Source organism: Amia ocellicauda, unplaced genomic scaffold (assembly GCF_036373705.1).
Source record: "Amia ocellicauda isolate fAmiCal2 unplaced genomic scaffold, fAmiCal2.hap1 HAP1_SCAFFOLD_150, whole genome shotgun sequence".
Taxonomy (NCBI): domain Eukaryota; kingdom Metazoa; phylum Chordata; class Actinopteri; order Amiiformes; family Amiidae; genus Amia; species Amia ocellicauda.
This window is the reverse complement of record NW_027102713.1, coordinates 55,742-68,485: the sequence shown is the minus strand read 5'-3', so window position 1 is coordinate 68,485 and position 12,744 is coordinate 55,742. Positions and strand designations below refer to the sequence as shown.

General features: G+C 46.6%; 7 non-coding genes across 7 annotated transcripts; 3 read left to right on the top strand and 4 right to left on the bottom strand.

Moving 5' to 3' along the window:
• Positions 1-252: 252 nt before the first annotated feature.
• Positions 253-324, bottom strand: trnae-cuc (transfer RNA glutamic acid (anticodon CUC)). Its single transcript has one exon. It is a non-coding gene; the product is annotated as a tRNA-Glu (tRNA).
• Positions 325-459: 135 nt separating this feature from the next.
• trnaq-cug (transfer RNA glutamine (anticodon CUG)) lies at positions 460-531 on the top strand. The gene has a single exon. It is a non-coding gene; the product is annotated as a tRNA-Gln (tRNA).
• Positions 532-3,764: 3,233 nt separating this feature from the next.
• trnae-cuc (transfer RNA glutamic acid (anticodon CUC)) lies at positions 3,765-3,836 on the bottom strand. The gene has a single exon. It is a non-coding gene; the product is annotated as a tRNA-Glu (tRNA).
• A 3,383-nt stretch (positions 3,837-7,219) lies between these two features.
• Positions 7,220-7,291, bottom strand: trnae-cuc (transfer RNA glutamic acid (anticodon CUC)). The gene has a single exon. It is a non-coding gene; the product is annotated as a tRNA-Glu (tRNA).
• Positions 7,292-7,426: 135 nt separating this feature from the next.
• Positions 7,427-7,498, top strand: trnaq-cug (transfer RNA glutamine (anticodon CUG)). The gene has a single exon. It is a non-coding gene; the product is annotated as a tRNA-Gln (tRNA).
• Positions 7,499-10,735: 3,237 nt separating this feature from the next.
• trnae-cuc (transfer RNA glutamic acid (anticodon CUC)) lies at positions 10,736-10,807 on the bottom strand. The gene has a single exon. It is a non-coding gene; the product is annotated as a tRNA-Glu (tRNA).
• Positions 10,808-10,942: 135 nt separating this feature from the next.
• trnaq-cug (transfer RNA glutamine (anticodon CUG)) lies at positions 10,943-11,014 on the top strand. Its single transcript has one exon. It is a non-coding gene; the product is annotated as a tRNA-Gln (tRNA).
• Positions 11,015-12,744: the final 1,730 nt, after the last annotated feature.

Sequence of the window (12,744 nt, the reverse complement as noted above, 5' to 3'; positions counted from 1 at the left end):
TAGAGAGGAGACTTTCGGGGCGTTGCCTTCAGGGGGGGGGGGGGGGTCTTTATGGGTGGCCTTGTTGTTCAGGGTTTTAGGGGTGTACACTTTCTGACGGATATGACGTAGGAATAATTAAGGAAAAAACTCTAAAATCACGCCCCCCAATTATGACGTAAGCTTAGGGCATACGTCATAACAAAATAGGCCGCGCCCCAAAAAACCCTACTATCTACTCACAGGTCCTAGGGGAAGAGCAACAGATCCACCTTCCCAGACCGGGAATCGAACCCGGGCCGCAGCGGTGAGAGCACCGAATCCTGACCACTAGACCACCAGGGACGGCTCCCGAAGTGACCCGCCACACGCAGCACTCTGGGCGCAACTTGGCTCACTCTGGACTTGGCCGTGCGACAGAGCGAGACGTGTGCGTAGAGCAGAAACCTTCGTCACGGGCAAGAGGTGGGCAGCGGGCTTGGTTCCAAGGTGTAATGGTTAGCACTCTGGACTCTGAATCCAGCGATCCGAGTTCAAGTCTCGGTGGGACCTGGGGCCCTTGGCAGGGGCAGCAGCGGTGACCCGGTGGTCTCCCTGCGTGAGGGCCTGTGTCTGCGAATAAGGCCTGTTTATGTTCCCTCTTGGGAGGCTTGGAGACGAATTGGCAAAAACTCCGGGTCGGCCTGGTGCGTTCACCTTCCTGGTGGTGACCGCGTGGCTTAACGGAGAAGAAGGTGCCTGTGTTGACAGATTACAGATAGATTATTTCCCTTCTTGGAAATCATCGTTAAAGCGAAAAGGAACTTTGTAAACCAGCTAGCTTGGAAGCAACCACGTCAGGGCATTCTTTCAGTGAGACCTCGGTTTTTTACAAGCACGAGTGAAGCTTTAAAAAAAAATGACAGAATGTTTGTGGCTGTTCATCCAATCAAGCCCGAGTCCGATTGCGGTCTGTCTTCCCTGGGGGCGGGGGGGATTGTGTTTTGTGAGATCCGGGGGAGAGGTGAGGTGGCTTTCTTTGGTGTATGCCAGAGGTCCGGTGAGAGGTTGTCTTTTACAACTGTCCCTCAGTCAATACCAAAAACAGTCCCTGCCAATCTGGGAAAGCCATTCAGTCCACAAACAGAGTTTTGACAAACATCCTGCGGGCTTTTTCTCCACCGTTTGATCCTTTTATCGTTGACAGGAATTTCTACAGGGTACGTCCCGAACAGGTGCCTCAATTGCTGTTTGCTAGCTCGATAAATCTAACTTGCTCGGTCTGCATACTATCTTTAATCTAAAACATCATACAGTCTATTCGGTCTGACTTCGGATCGGAAGATTGAGGGTTGGAGTGCCTTTGCGGTCGTTCCTGGGGTTACGACGTCGAAGCGGCATCTCGGTCGTTTTTGGGGAACTTCGGAAGGGCCAGCCGGCGTGCTAATGCTGCAGCCGTCGCCGGCGCGTTGTGTCTGATAACCTTACGGCAAACAGGCAATGCCTTGCGCCTGTGTCTGCGGCAAGAAAAGTGAGCGACTCTCCCCCGAAACCGGGGCACGAGCGCCTGAGGCCTTGGAGAATGCGGGCATCGATCCCGCTGCCTCTCGCATGCTGTAGCGTAAGGTACACTTATACATTTCAATTAAAGAAGTGAATTTATAGTATCACCTTATCACGAATCCTGGAATCTTGTAGAACTCAATTTCTGTAATAATTGGACGCAGACACCAATTCCAAAGATATAAATTGTCAAATGTATTCAAAACAAAAACTAAATGTAGCACTACACTAATTATACAAAAGGGAAAAACTAATTACAATTCAACTCTAGATCAACAAATCGAAGACAAATCACTTCCGTGACCAAATCAAAGACCGTGGGATCACATATGATAACACAAATCGTTAAACAAAAAAGGTTATAAACACATTGACTACAATACCGGTTAGTAAGACGAAGGTGAGTCTCTCGTTAGTATTATTAGTCAGACATTAAATAACTACGCAGGTTAGTATTTATGTCAGGTAACTTCTCGTTATATATATATCAGTCTCATTCACGTTTAGGTGCCGAGAAAGATCCTATCATTACTTGTTACCACAATTTCCCTTAACTGATTATTATTCAATGATTAAGGATAGGCAGGGCCACCAATAATCTAATGTCTATTAACTTGTGTCAATTTCAGACTAAACAGTTAAACAGGAATAAGAAGATATTTCTCGGCGTTGACAGATTTTATTTCTAAAATTATCAACAAAACAGTTTAATGCAACACACATTTATATTTAAGAAAACTAAATGATATTACACATTCTAGAGTTATGAATCACAGATTAACATTTCTAATTGATTTCTCAAATGTTATGAATCATGAACTCCTAACTGTTAAACTTATCTGAACTTCGTCGCAGAGAGGCCTCTCTGGCTTCGGGCTCAGATAACAGCACACGGCACGAGGTCCGTGTGGTTTGGAACAAAGGCAGTCTGGTTCGGCTTTGTCAAAGAACTTCCACTCAGTCGATACACCTGGAAGTTGGGGTTTCGCGAAAGTAGAGTCGTTTCCAAACAGATTTTCCACTGGTTTGAATGCTCCAAGGTTGTGCACAAAATCTTCTTGGCAAGCAGGGTCTCTCACCGTACTTATTTGAAGACAAAGTCTTTGAGGAAAGCAGGGCCGTGTTTGTTCCAAGGGTCAAGTTTCTTAAGACTCAAATAGCTATTTAAATGACTGACACTTTCGTATACAGTCGACTTAGTCAATTGTCCAGCTGTAAAACTCCACTGATCAGGTGGGCACAGGCGGGCAGCGCAGTCTGTAAAGTTCTTTATTTAATAAAGTCCTTTAAAAGAATTCTTCGTACGGCTCAATCTCCTTCTCCCAGTTTAACTCTTCTGTTGCCGGCAAAGACTTAGTTGGTTTCTGGTTCCGGTTCTGGCAACAGAGCTACAGGTTGAGCTGTGGCAGCGAGTTACTGGTTCAGGTGAGAGAGAGCGAGAAAGACTGTCCGCTGTTCCTTATAGTCTGTCAGATCAAGAGGTGATTGGTTCTTGAGTTTTTGAGATTGGATTTCGGTTTCAGCCCCCAGTGTCCTATTGGAGGGGGGCTTGATTTATGACTGATGTCAATCCATGCCATCTTTTGGAAATGCCGGTTGGCCTGGGTTCGTAGCTCTATGTCGGGATTTCGGCTCTCGTCCACTTCAAAGAGTTTTTATCACCTACAGGCCCCTTTCTCCAGACATCTCATAGCAGAATTCCAAACTTTTTGGCCTCTTCTTGGTGCCATCCTCCCCAAAACTGTCACTTTGATGCAAACCAGTTCCAAGCTGATGAGCTAAGGGAATCTGATAACTTTGGGGGGGAGAGGTTTTCTTTAGATCAGTGCTTCAGCTCAGAGCCCAAATGCTCTTATCCAAATACACCCAACATAACGCTACAATGCTAAGCGAGCACTCTACCACGTGAGCTGATCCTCAGGGCTCTCGGTGAGGCCGACCCCCACTTCTTCAGTCTTTAAGTGGCACGTCGCGAGTAAGTCCTTTCCTGCGCTTCAGGCAAGCTTGCAGCCAACTGCGGACGACTTTCCTTCCTCGGTGGCAGCCATCGTGCCGCAATAGAAAAGGATTGTCATGAGCAAAACTTTCAAAGTGACCGAAAAGATCACGGCCCGTCGTGTGATGTGATGTACATGAGCTCCAGAAACGTTCATGGACATATGTATATAAGTAAGGATTTAATCACAGATAGAGAGAGAGAAAATGCACCACACAGGTCCTAGGGGAAGAGCATCAGATCCACCTTCCCTGGCCGGGAATCGAACCCGGGCCGCGGCGGTGAGAGCGCCGAATCCTGACCACTAGACCACCAGGGACGGCTCCGGAAGTGACCCGCCACACGCAGCACTCTGGGCGCAACTTGGCTCAATCTGGACTTGGCCGTGCGACAGATGAGACGTGTGCGTAGAGCAGAAACCTTCGTCACGGGTAAGAGGAGGGCAGCGGGCTTGGTCCCATGGAGTAATGGTTAGCACTCTGGACTCTGAATCCAGCGATCCGAGTTCAAGTCTCGATGGGACCTGGGGCCCTTGGCAGGGGCAGCGGCGGTGAAGCGGTGGTCTCCCTGCGTGAGGGCCTGTGTCTGCGAATAAGGCCTGTTTATGTTCCCTCTTGGGAGGCTTGGAAAACTCTGGGTCGGCCTGGTGCGTTCATCTTCCTGGTGGTGACCGCGTGGCTTAACGGAGAAGAAGGTGCCTGTGTTGACAGATTACAGATAGATTATTTCCCTTCTTGGAAATCATCGTTAAAGCGAAAAGGAACTTTGTAAACCAGCTAGCTTGGAAGCAACCACGTCAGGGCATTCTTTCAGTGAGACCTCGGTTTTTTACAAGCACGAGTGAAGCTTTAAAAGAAAATGACAGAATGTTTGTGGCCGTTCATCCAATCAAGCCCGAGTCCGATTGCGGTCTGTCTTCCCTGGGGGCGGGGGGGATTGTGTTTTGTGAGATCCTGGGGAGAGGTGAGGTGGCTTTCTTTGGTGTATGCCAGAGGTCTGGTGAGAGGTTGTCTTTTACAACTGTCCCTCAGTCAATACCAAAAACAGTCCCTGCCAATCTGGGAAAGCCATTCAGTCCACAAACAGAGTTTTGACAAACATCCTGCGGGCTTTTTCTCCACCGTTTGATCCTTTTATCGTTGACAGGAATTTCAACAGGGTACGTCCCGAACAGGTGCCTCAATTGCTGTTTGCTAGCTCGATAAATCTAACTTGCTCGGTCTGCATACTATCTTTAATCTAAAACATCATACAGTCTCTTCGGTCTGACTTCGGATCGGAAGATTGAGGGTTGGAGTGCCTTTGCGGTCGTTCCTGGGGTTACGACGTCGAAGCGGCATCTCGGTCGTTTTTGGGGAACTTCGGAAGGGCCAGCCGGCGTGCTAATGCTGCAGCCGTCGCCGGCGCGTTGTGTCTGATAACCTTACGGCAAACAGGCAATGCCTTGCGCCTGTGTCTGCGGCAAGAAAAGTGAGCGACTCTCCCCCGATACCGGGGCACGAGCGCCTGAGGCCTTGGAGAATGCGGGCATCGATCCCGCTGCCTCTCGCATGCTGTAGCGTAAGGTACACTTATACATTTCAATTAAAGAAGTGAATTCATAGTATCACCTTATCACGAATCCTGGAATCTTGTAGAACTCAATTTCTGTAATAATTGGATGCAGACACCAATTCCAAAGATATAAATTGTCAAATGTATTCAAAACAAAGACTAAATGTAGCACTACACTAATTATACAAAAGGGAAAAACTAATTACAATTCAACTCTAGATCAACAAATCGAAGACAAATCACTTCCGTGACAAAATCAAAGACCATGGGATCACATATGATAACACAAATCGTTAAACAAAAAAGGTTATAAACACATTGACTACAATACCGGTTAGTAAGACGAAGGTGAGTCTCTCGTTAGTATTATTAGTCAGACATTAAATAACTACGCAGGTTAGTATTTATGTCAGGTAACTTCACGTTATATATATATATCAGTCTCATTCACGTTTAGGTGCCGAGAAAGATCCTATCATTACTATCATTAGCCACCAATAATCTAATGTCTATTAACTTGTGTCAATTTCAGACTAAACAGTTAAACAGGAATGAGAAGATATTTCTCGGCGTTGACAGATTTTATTTCTAAAATTATCAACAAAACAGTTTAATGCAACACACATTTATATTTAAGAAAACTAAATGATATTACACATTCTAGAGTTATGAATCACAGATTAACATTTCTAATTGATTTCTCAAATGTCATGAATCATGAACTCCAAACTGTTAAACTTATCTGAACTTCGTCGCAGAGAGGCCTCTCTGGCTTCGGGCTCAGATAACAGCACACGGCACGAGGTCCGTGTGGTTTGGAACAAAGGCAGTCCGGTTCGGCTTTGTCCAAGAACTTCCACTCAGTCGATACACCTGGAAGTTGGGGTTTCGCGAAAGTAGAGTCGTTTCCAAACAGATTTTCCACTGGTTTGAAGGCTCCAAGGTTGTGCACAAAATCTTCTTGGCAAGCAGGGTCTCTCACCGTACTTATTTGAAGACAAAGTCTTTGAGGAAAGCAGGGCCGTGTTTGTTCCATGGGTCAAGTTTCTTAAGACTCAAATAGCTATTTAAATGACTGACACTTTCGTATACAGTCGACTTAGTCAATTGTCCAGCTGTAAAACTCCACTGATCAGGTGGGCACAGGCGGGCAGCGCAGTCTGTAAAGTTCTTTATTTAATAAAGTCCTTTAAAAGAATTCTTCGTACGGCTCAATCTCCTTCTCCCAGTTTAACTCTTCTGTTGCCGGCAAAGACTTAGTTAGTTTCTGGTTCCGGTTCTGGCAACAGAGCTACAGGTTGAGCTGTGGCAGCGAGTTACTGGTTCAGGTGAGAGAGAGCGAGAAAGACTGTCCGCTGTTCCTTATAGTCTGTCAGATCAAGAGGTGATTGGTTCTTGAGTTTTTGAGATTGGATTTCGGTTTCAGCCCCCAGTGTCCTATTGGAGGGGGGCTTGATTTATGACTGATGTCAATCCATGCCATCTTTTGGAAATGCCGGTTGGCCTGGGTTCGTAGCTCTATGTCGGGATTTCGGCTCTTGTCCACTTCAAAGAGTTTTTATCACCTACAGGCCCCTTTCTCCAGACATCTCATAGCAGAATTCCAAACTATTTGGCCTCTTCTTGGTGCCATCCTCCCCAAAACTGTCACTTTGATGCAAACCACTTCCAAGCTGATGAGCTAAGGGAATCTGATAACTTTGGGGGGGAGAGGTTTTCTTTAGATCAGTGCTTCAGCTCAGAGCCCAAATGCTCTTATCCAAATACACCCAACATAACGCTACAATGCTAAGCGAGCGCTCTACCACGTGAGCTAATCCTCAGGGCTCTCGGTGAGGCCGACCCCCACTTCTTCAGTCTTTAAGTGGCACGTCGCGAGTAAGTCCTTTCCTGCGCTTCAGGCAAGCTTGCAGCCAACTGCGGACGACTTTCCTTCCTCGGTGGCAGCCATCGTGCCACAATAGAAAAGGAATGTCATGAGCAAAACTTTCAAAGTGACCGAAAAGATCACGGCCCGTCGTGTGATGTGATTTACATGAGCTCCAGAAACGTTCATGGACATATGTATATAAGTAAGGATTTAATCACAGATAGAGAGAGAGAAAAAATGCACCATACAGGTCCTAGGGGAAGAGCAACACATCCACTTTCCCTGACCGGGAATCGAACCCAGGCCGCGGCGGTGAGAGCGCCGAATCCTGACCACTAGACCACCAGGGACGGCTCCGGAAGTGACCCGCCACACGCAGCACTCTGGGCACAACTTGGCTCACTCTGGAATTGGCCGTGCGACAGAGCGAGACGTGTGCGTAGAGAAGAAACCTTCGTCACGGGCAAGAGTAGGGCTGCGGGCTTGGTTCCATGGTGTAATGGTTAGCACTCTGGACTCTGAATCCAGCGATCCGAGTTTAAGTCTCGGTGGGACCTGGGGCCCTTGGCAGGGGCAGCAGCAGTGAAGCGGTGGTCTCCCTGCGTGAGGGCCTGTGTCTGCGAATAAGGCCTGTTTATGTTCCCTCTTGGGAGGCTTGGAGACGAATTGGCGAAAACTCCGGGTCGGCCTGGTGCGTTCACCTTCCTGGTGGTGACCGCGTGGCTTAACGGAGAAGAAGGTGCCTGTGTTGACAGATTACAGATAGATTATTCCCCTATTTCCCTTAAAGCGTGAAGGGACTTTGTAAACCAGCTAGCTTGGAAGCAACCACGTCAGGGCATTCTTTCAGTGAGACCTCGGTTTCTTACAAGCACGAGTGAAGCTTTTAAAGAAAATGACATAGAATGTTTGCGGCCGTTCATCCAATCAAAAGGTGCAAGCCCGAGTCCGATTGCGGTCTGTCTTCCTTGGGGGCGGGGGGGATTGTGTTTTGTGAGATCCGGGGGAGAGGTGAGGTGGCTTTCTTTGGTGTATGCCAGAGGTCCGGTGAGAGGTTGTCTTTTACAACTGTCCCTCAATCAATACCAAAAACAGTCCCTGCCAATCTGGGAAAGCCATTCAGTCCACAAACAGAGTTTTGACAAACATCCTGCGGGCTTTTTCTCCACCGTTTGATCCTTTTATCGTTGACAGGAATTTCTACAGGGTACGTCCCGAACAGGTGCCTCAATGGCTGTTTGCTAGCTCGATAAATCTAACTTGCTCGGTCTGCATACTATCTTTAATCTAAAACATCATACAGTCTCTTCGGTCTGACTTCGGATCGGAAGATTGAGGGTTGGAGTGTCTTTGCGGTCGTTCCTGGGGTTACGACGTCGAAGCGGCATCTCGGTCGTTTTTGGGGAACTTCGGAAGGGCCAGCCGGCGTGCTAATGCTGCAGCCGTCGCCGGCGCGTTGTGTCTGATAACCTTACGGCAAACAGGCAATGCCTTGCGCCTGTGTCTGTGGCAAGAAAAGTGAGCGACTCTCCCCCGAAACCGGGGCACGAGCGCCTGAGGCCTTGGAGAATGCGGGCATCGATCCCGCTGCCTCTCGCATTCTGTAGCGTAAGGTACACTTATACATTTCAATTAAAGAAGTGAATTTAGAGTATCACCTTATCACGAATCCTGGAATCTTGTAGAACTCAATTTCTGTAATAATTGGACGCAGACACCAATTCCAAAGATATAAATTGTCAAATGTATTCAAAACAAAGACTAAATGTAGCACTACACTAATTATACAAAAGGGAAAAACTAATTACAATTCAACTCTAGATCAACAAATCGAAGACAAATCACTTCCGTGACCAAATCAAAGAGCATGGGATCACATATGATAACACAAATCGTTAAACAAAAAAGGTTATAAACACATTGACTACAATACCGGTTAGTAAGACGAAGGTGAGTCTCTCGTTAGTATTATTAGTCAGACATTAAATAACTACGCAAGTTAGTATTTATGTCAGGTAACTTCTCGTTATATATATATCAGTCTCATTCACGTTTAGGTGCCGAGAAAGATCCTATCATTACTTGTTACCACAATTTCCCTTAACTGATTATTATTCAATGATTAAGGATAGGCAGGGCCACCAATAATCTAATGTCTATTAACTTGTGTCAATTTCAGACTAAACAGTTAAACAGGAATGAGAAGATATTTCTCGGCGTTGACAGATTTTATTTCTAAAATTATCAACAAAACAGTTTAATGCAACACACATTTATATTTAAGAAAACTAAATGATATTACACATTCTAGAGTTATGAATCACAGATTAACATTTCTAATTGATTTCTCAAATGTCATGAATCATGAACTCCAAACTGTTAAACTTATCTGAACTTCGTCGCAGAGAGGCCTCTGTGGCTTCGGGCTCAGATAACAGCACACGGCACGAGGTCCGTGTGGTTTGGAACAAAGGCAGTCCGGTTCGGCTTTGTCCAAGAACTTCCACTCAGTCGATACACCTGGAAGTTGGGGTTTCGCGAAAGTAGAGTCGTTTCCAAACAGATTTTCCACTGGTTTGAAGGCTCCAAGGTTGTGCACAAAAACTTCTTGGCAAGCAGGGTCTCTCACCGTACTTATTTGAAGACAAAGTCTTTGAGGAAAGCAGGGCCGTGTTTGTTCCAAGGGTCAAGTTTCTTAAGACTCAAATAGCTATTTAAATGACTGACATTTTTGTATACAGTCGACTTAGTCAATTGTCCAGCTGTAAAACTCCACTGATCAGGTGGGCACAGGCGGGCAGCGCAGTCTGTAAAGTTCTTTATTTAATAAAGTCCTTTAAAACAATTCTTCGTACGGCTCAATCTCCTTCTCCCAGTTTAACTCTTCTGTTGCCGGCAAAGACTTAGTTGGTTTCTGGTTCCGGTTCTGGCAACAGAGCTACAGGTTGAACTGTGGCAGCGAGTTACTGGTTCAGGTGAGAGAGAGCGAGAAAGACTGTCCGCTGTTCCTTATAGTCTGTCAGATCAAGAGGTGATTGGTTCTTGAGTTTTTGAGATTGGATTTCGGTTTCAGCCCCCAGTGTCCTATTGGAGGGGGGCTTGATTTATGACTGATGTCAATCCATGCCATCTTTTGGAAATGCCGGTTGGCCTGGGTTCGTAGCTCTATGTCGGGATTTCGGCTCTCGTCCACTTCAAAGAGTTTTTATCACCTACAGGCCCCTTTCTCCAGACATCTCATAGCAGAATTCCAAACTATTTGGCCTCTTCTTGGTGCCATCCTCCCCAAAACTGTCACTTTGATGCAAACCACTTCCAAGCTGATGAGCTAAGGGAATCTGATAACTTTGGGGGGGAGAGGTTTTCTTTAGATCAGTGCTTCAGCTCAGAGCCCAAATGCTCTTATCCAAATACACCCAACATAACGCTATAATGCTAAGCGAGCGCTCTACCACGTGAGCTAATCCTCAGGGCTCTCGGTGAGGCCGACCCCCACTTCTTCAGTCTTTAAGTGGCACGTCGCGAGTAAGTCCTTTCCTGCGCTTCAGGCAAGCTTGCAGGCAACTGCGGACGACTTTCCTTCCTCGGTGGCAGCCATCGTGCCGCAATAGAAAAGGATTGTCATGAGCAAAACTTTCAAAGTGACCGAAAAGATCACGGCCCGTCGTGTGATGTGATGTACAATGAGCTCCAGAAACGTTCATGGACATATGTATATAAGTAAGGATTTAATCACAGATGGAGAGAGAGAAAATGCACCACACAGGTCCTAGGGGAAGAGCAACAAATCCACCTTCCCTGACCGGGAATCGAACCCGGGCCGCGGCGGTGAGAGCGCCGAATCCTGACCACTAGACCACCAGGGACGGCTCCGGAAGTGACCCGCCACACGCAGCACTCTGGGTGCAACTTGGCTCACTCTGGACTTGGCCGTGCGACAGAGCGAGACGTGTGCGTAGAGCAGAAACTTTTGTCACGGGCAAGAGGTGGGCAGCGGGCTTGGTTCCATGGTGTAATGGTTAGCACTCTGGACTCTGAATCCAGCGATCCGAGTTCAAGTCTCGGTGGGACCTGGGGCCCTTGGCAGGGGCAGCGGCGGTGAAGCGGTGGTCTCCCTGCGTGAGGGCCTGTGTCTGCGAATAAGGCCTGTTTATGTTCCCTCTTGGGAGGCTTGGAGACGAATTGGCGAAAACTCCGGGTCGGCCTGGTGCGTTCACCTTCCTGGTGGTGACCGCGTGGCTTAACGGAGAAGAAGGTGCCTGTGTTGACAGATTACAGATAGATTATTTCCCTTCTTGGAAATCATCGTTAAAGCGAAAAGGAACTTTGTAAACCAGCTAGCTTGGAAGCAACCACGTCAGGGCATTCTTTCAGTGAGACCTCGGTTTTTTACAAGCACGAGTGAAGCTTTAAAAGAAAATGACATAGAATGTTTGCGGCCGTTCATCCAATCAAGCCCGAGTCCGATTGCGGTCTGTCTTCCCTGGGGGCGGGGGGGATTGTGTTTTGTGAGATCCGGGGGAGAGGTGAGGTGGCTTTCTTTGGTGTATGCCTGAGGTCTGGTGAGAGGTTGTCTTTTACAACTGTCCCTCAGTCAATACCAAAAACAGTCCCTGCCAATCTGGGAAAGCCATTCAGTCCACAAACAGAGTTTTGACAAACATCCTGCGGGCTTTTTCTCCACCGTTTGATCCTTTTATCGTTGACAGGAATTTCAACAGGGTACGTCCCGAACAGGTGCCTCAATTGCTGTTTGCTAGCTCGATAAATCTAACTTGCTCGGTCTGCATACTATCTTTAATCTAAAACATCATACAGTCTCTTCGGTCTGACTTCGGATCGGAAGATTGAGGGTTGGAGTGCCTTTGCGGTCGTTCCTGGGGTTACGACGTCGAAGCGGCATCTCGGTCGTTTTTGGGGAACTTCGGAAGGGCCAGCCGGCGTGCTAATGCTGCAGCCGTCGCCGGCGCGTTGTGTCTGATAACCTTACGGCAAACAGGCAATGCCTTGCGCCTGTGTCTGCGGCAAGAAAAGTGAGCGACTCTCCCCCGATACCGGGGCACGAGCGCCTGAGGCCTTGGAGAATGCGGGCATCGATCCCGCTGCCTCTCGCATGCTGTAGCGTAAGGTACACTTATACATTTCAATTAAAGAAGTGAATTCATAGTATCACCTTATCACGAATCCTGGAATCTTGTAGAACTCAATTTCTGTAATAATTGGACGCAGACACCAATTCCAAAGATATAAATTGTCAAATGTATTCAAAACAAAGACTAAATGTAGCACTACACTAATTATACAAAAGGGAAAAACTAATTACAATTCAACTCTAGATCAACAAATCGAAGACAAATCACTTCCGTGACAAAATCAAAGACCATGGGATCACATATGATAACACAAATCGTTAAACAAAAAAGGTTATAAACACATTGACTACAATACCGGTTAGTAAGACGAAGGTGAGTCTCTCGTTAGTATTATTAGTCAGACATTAAATAACTACGCAGGTTAGTATTTATGTCAGGTAACTTCACGTTATATATATATATCAGTCTCATTCACGTTTAGGTGCCGAGAAAGATCCTATCATTACTTGTTACCACAATTTCCCTTAACTGATTATTATTCAATGATAAAGGATAGGCAGGGCCACCAATATTCTAATGTCTATTAACTTGTGTCAATTTCAGACTAAACAGTTAAACAGGAATGAGAAGATATTTCTCGGCGTTGACAGATTTTATTTCTAAAATTATCAACAAAACAGTTTAATGCAACACACATTTATATTTAAGAA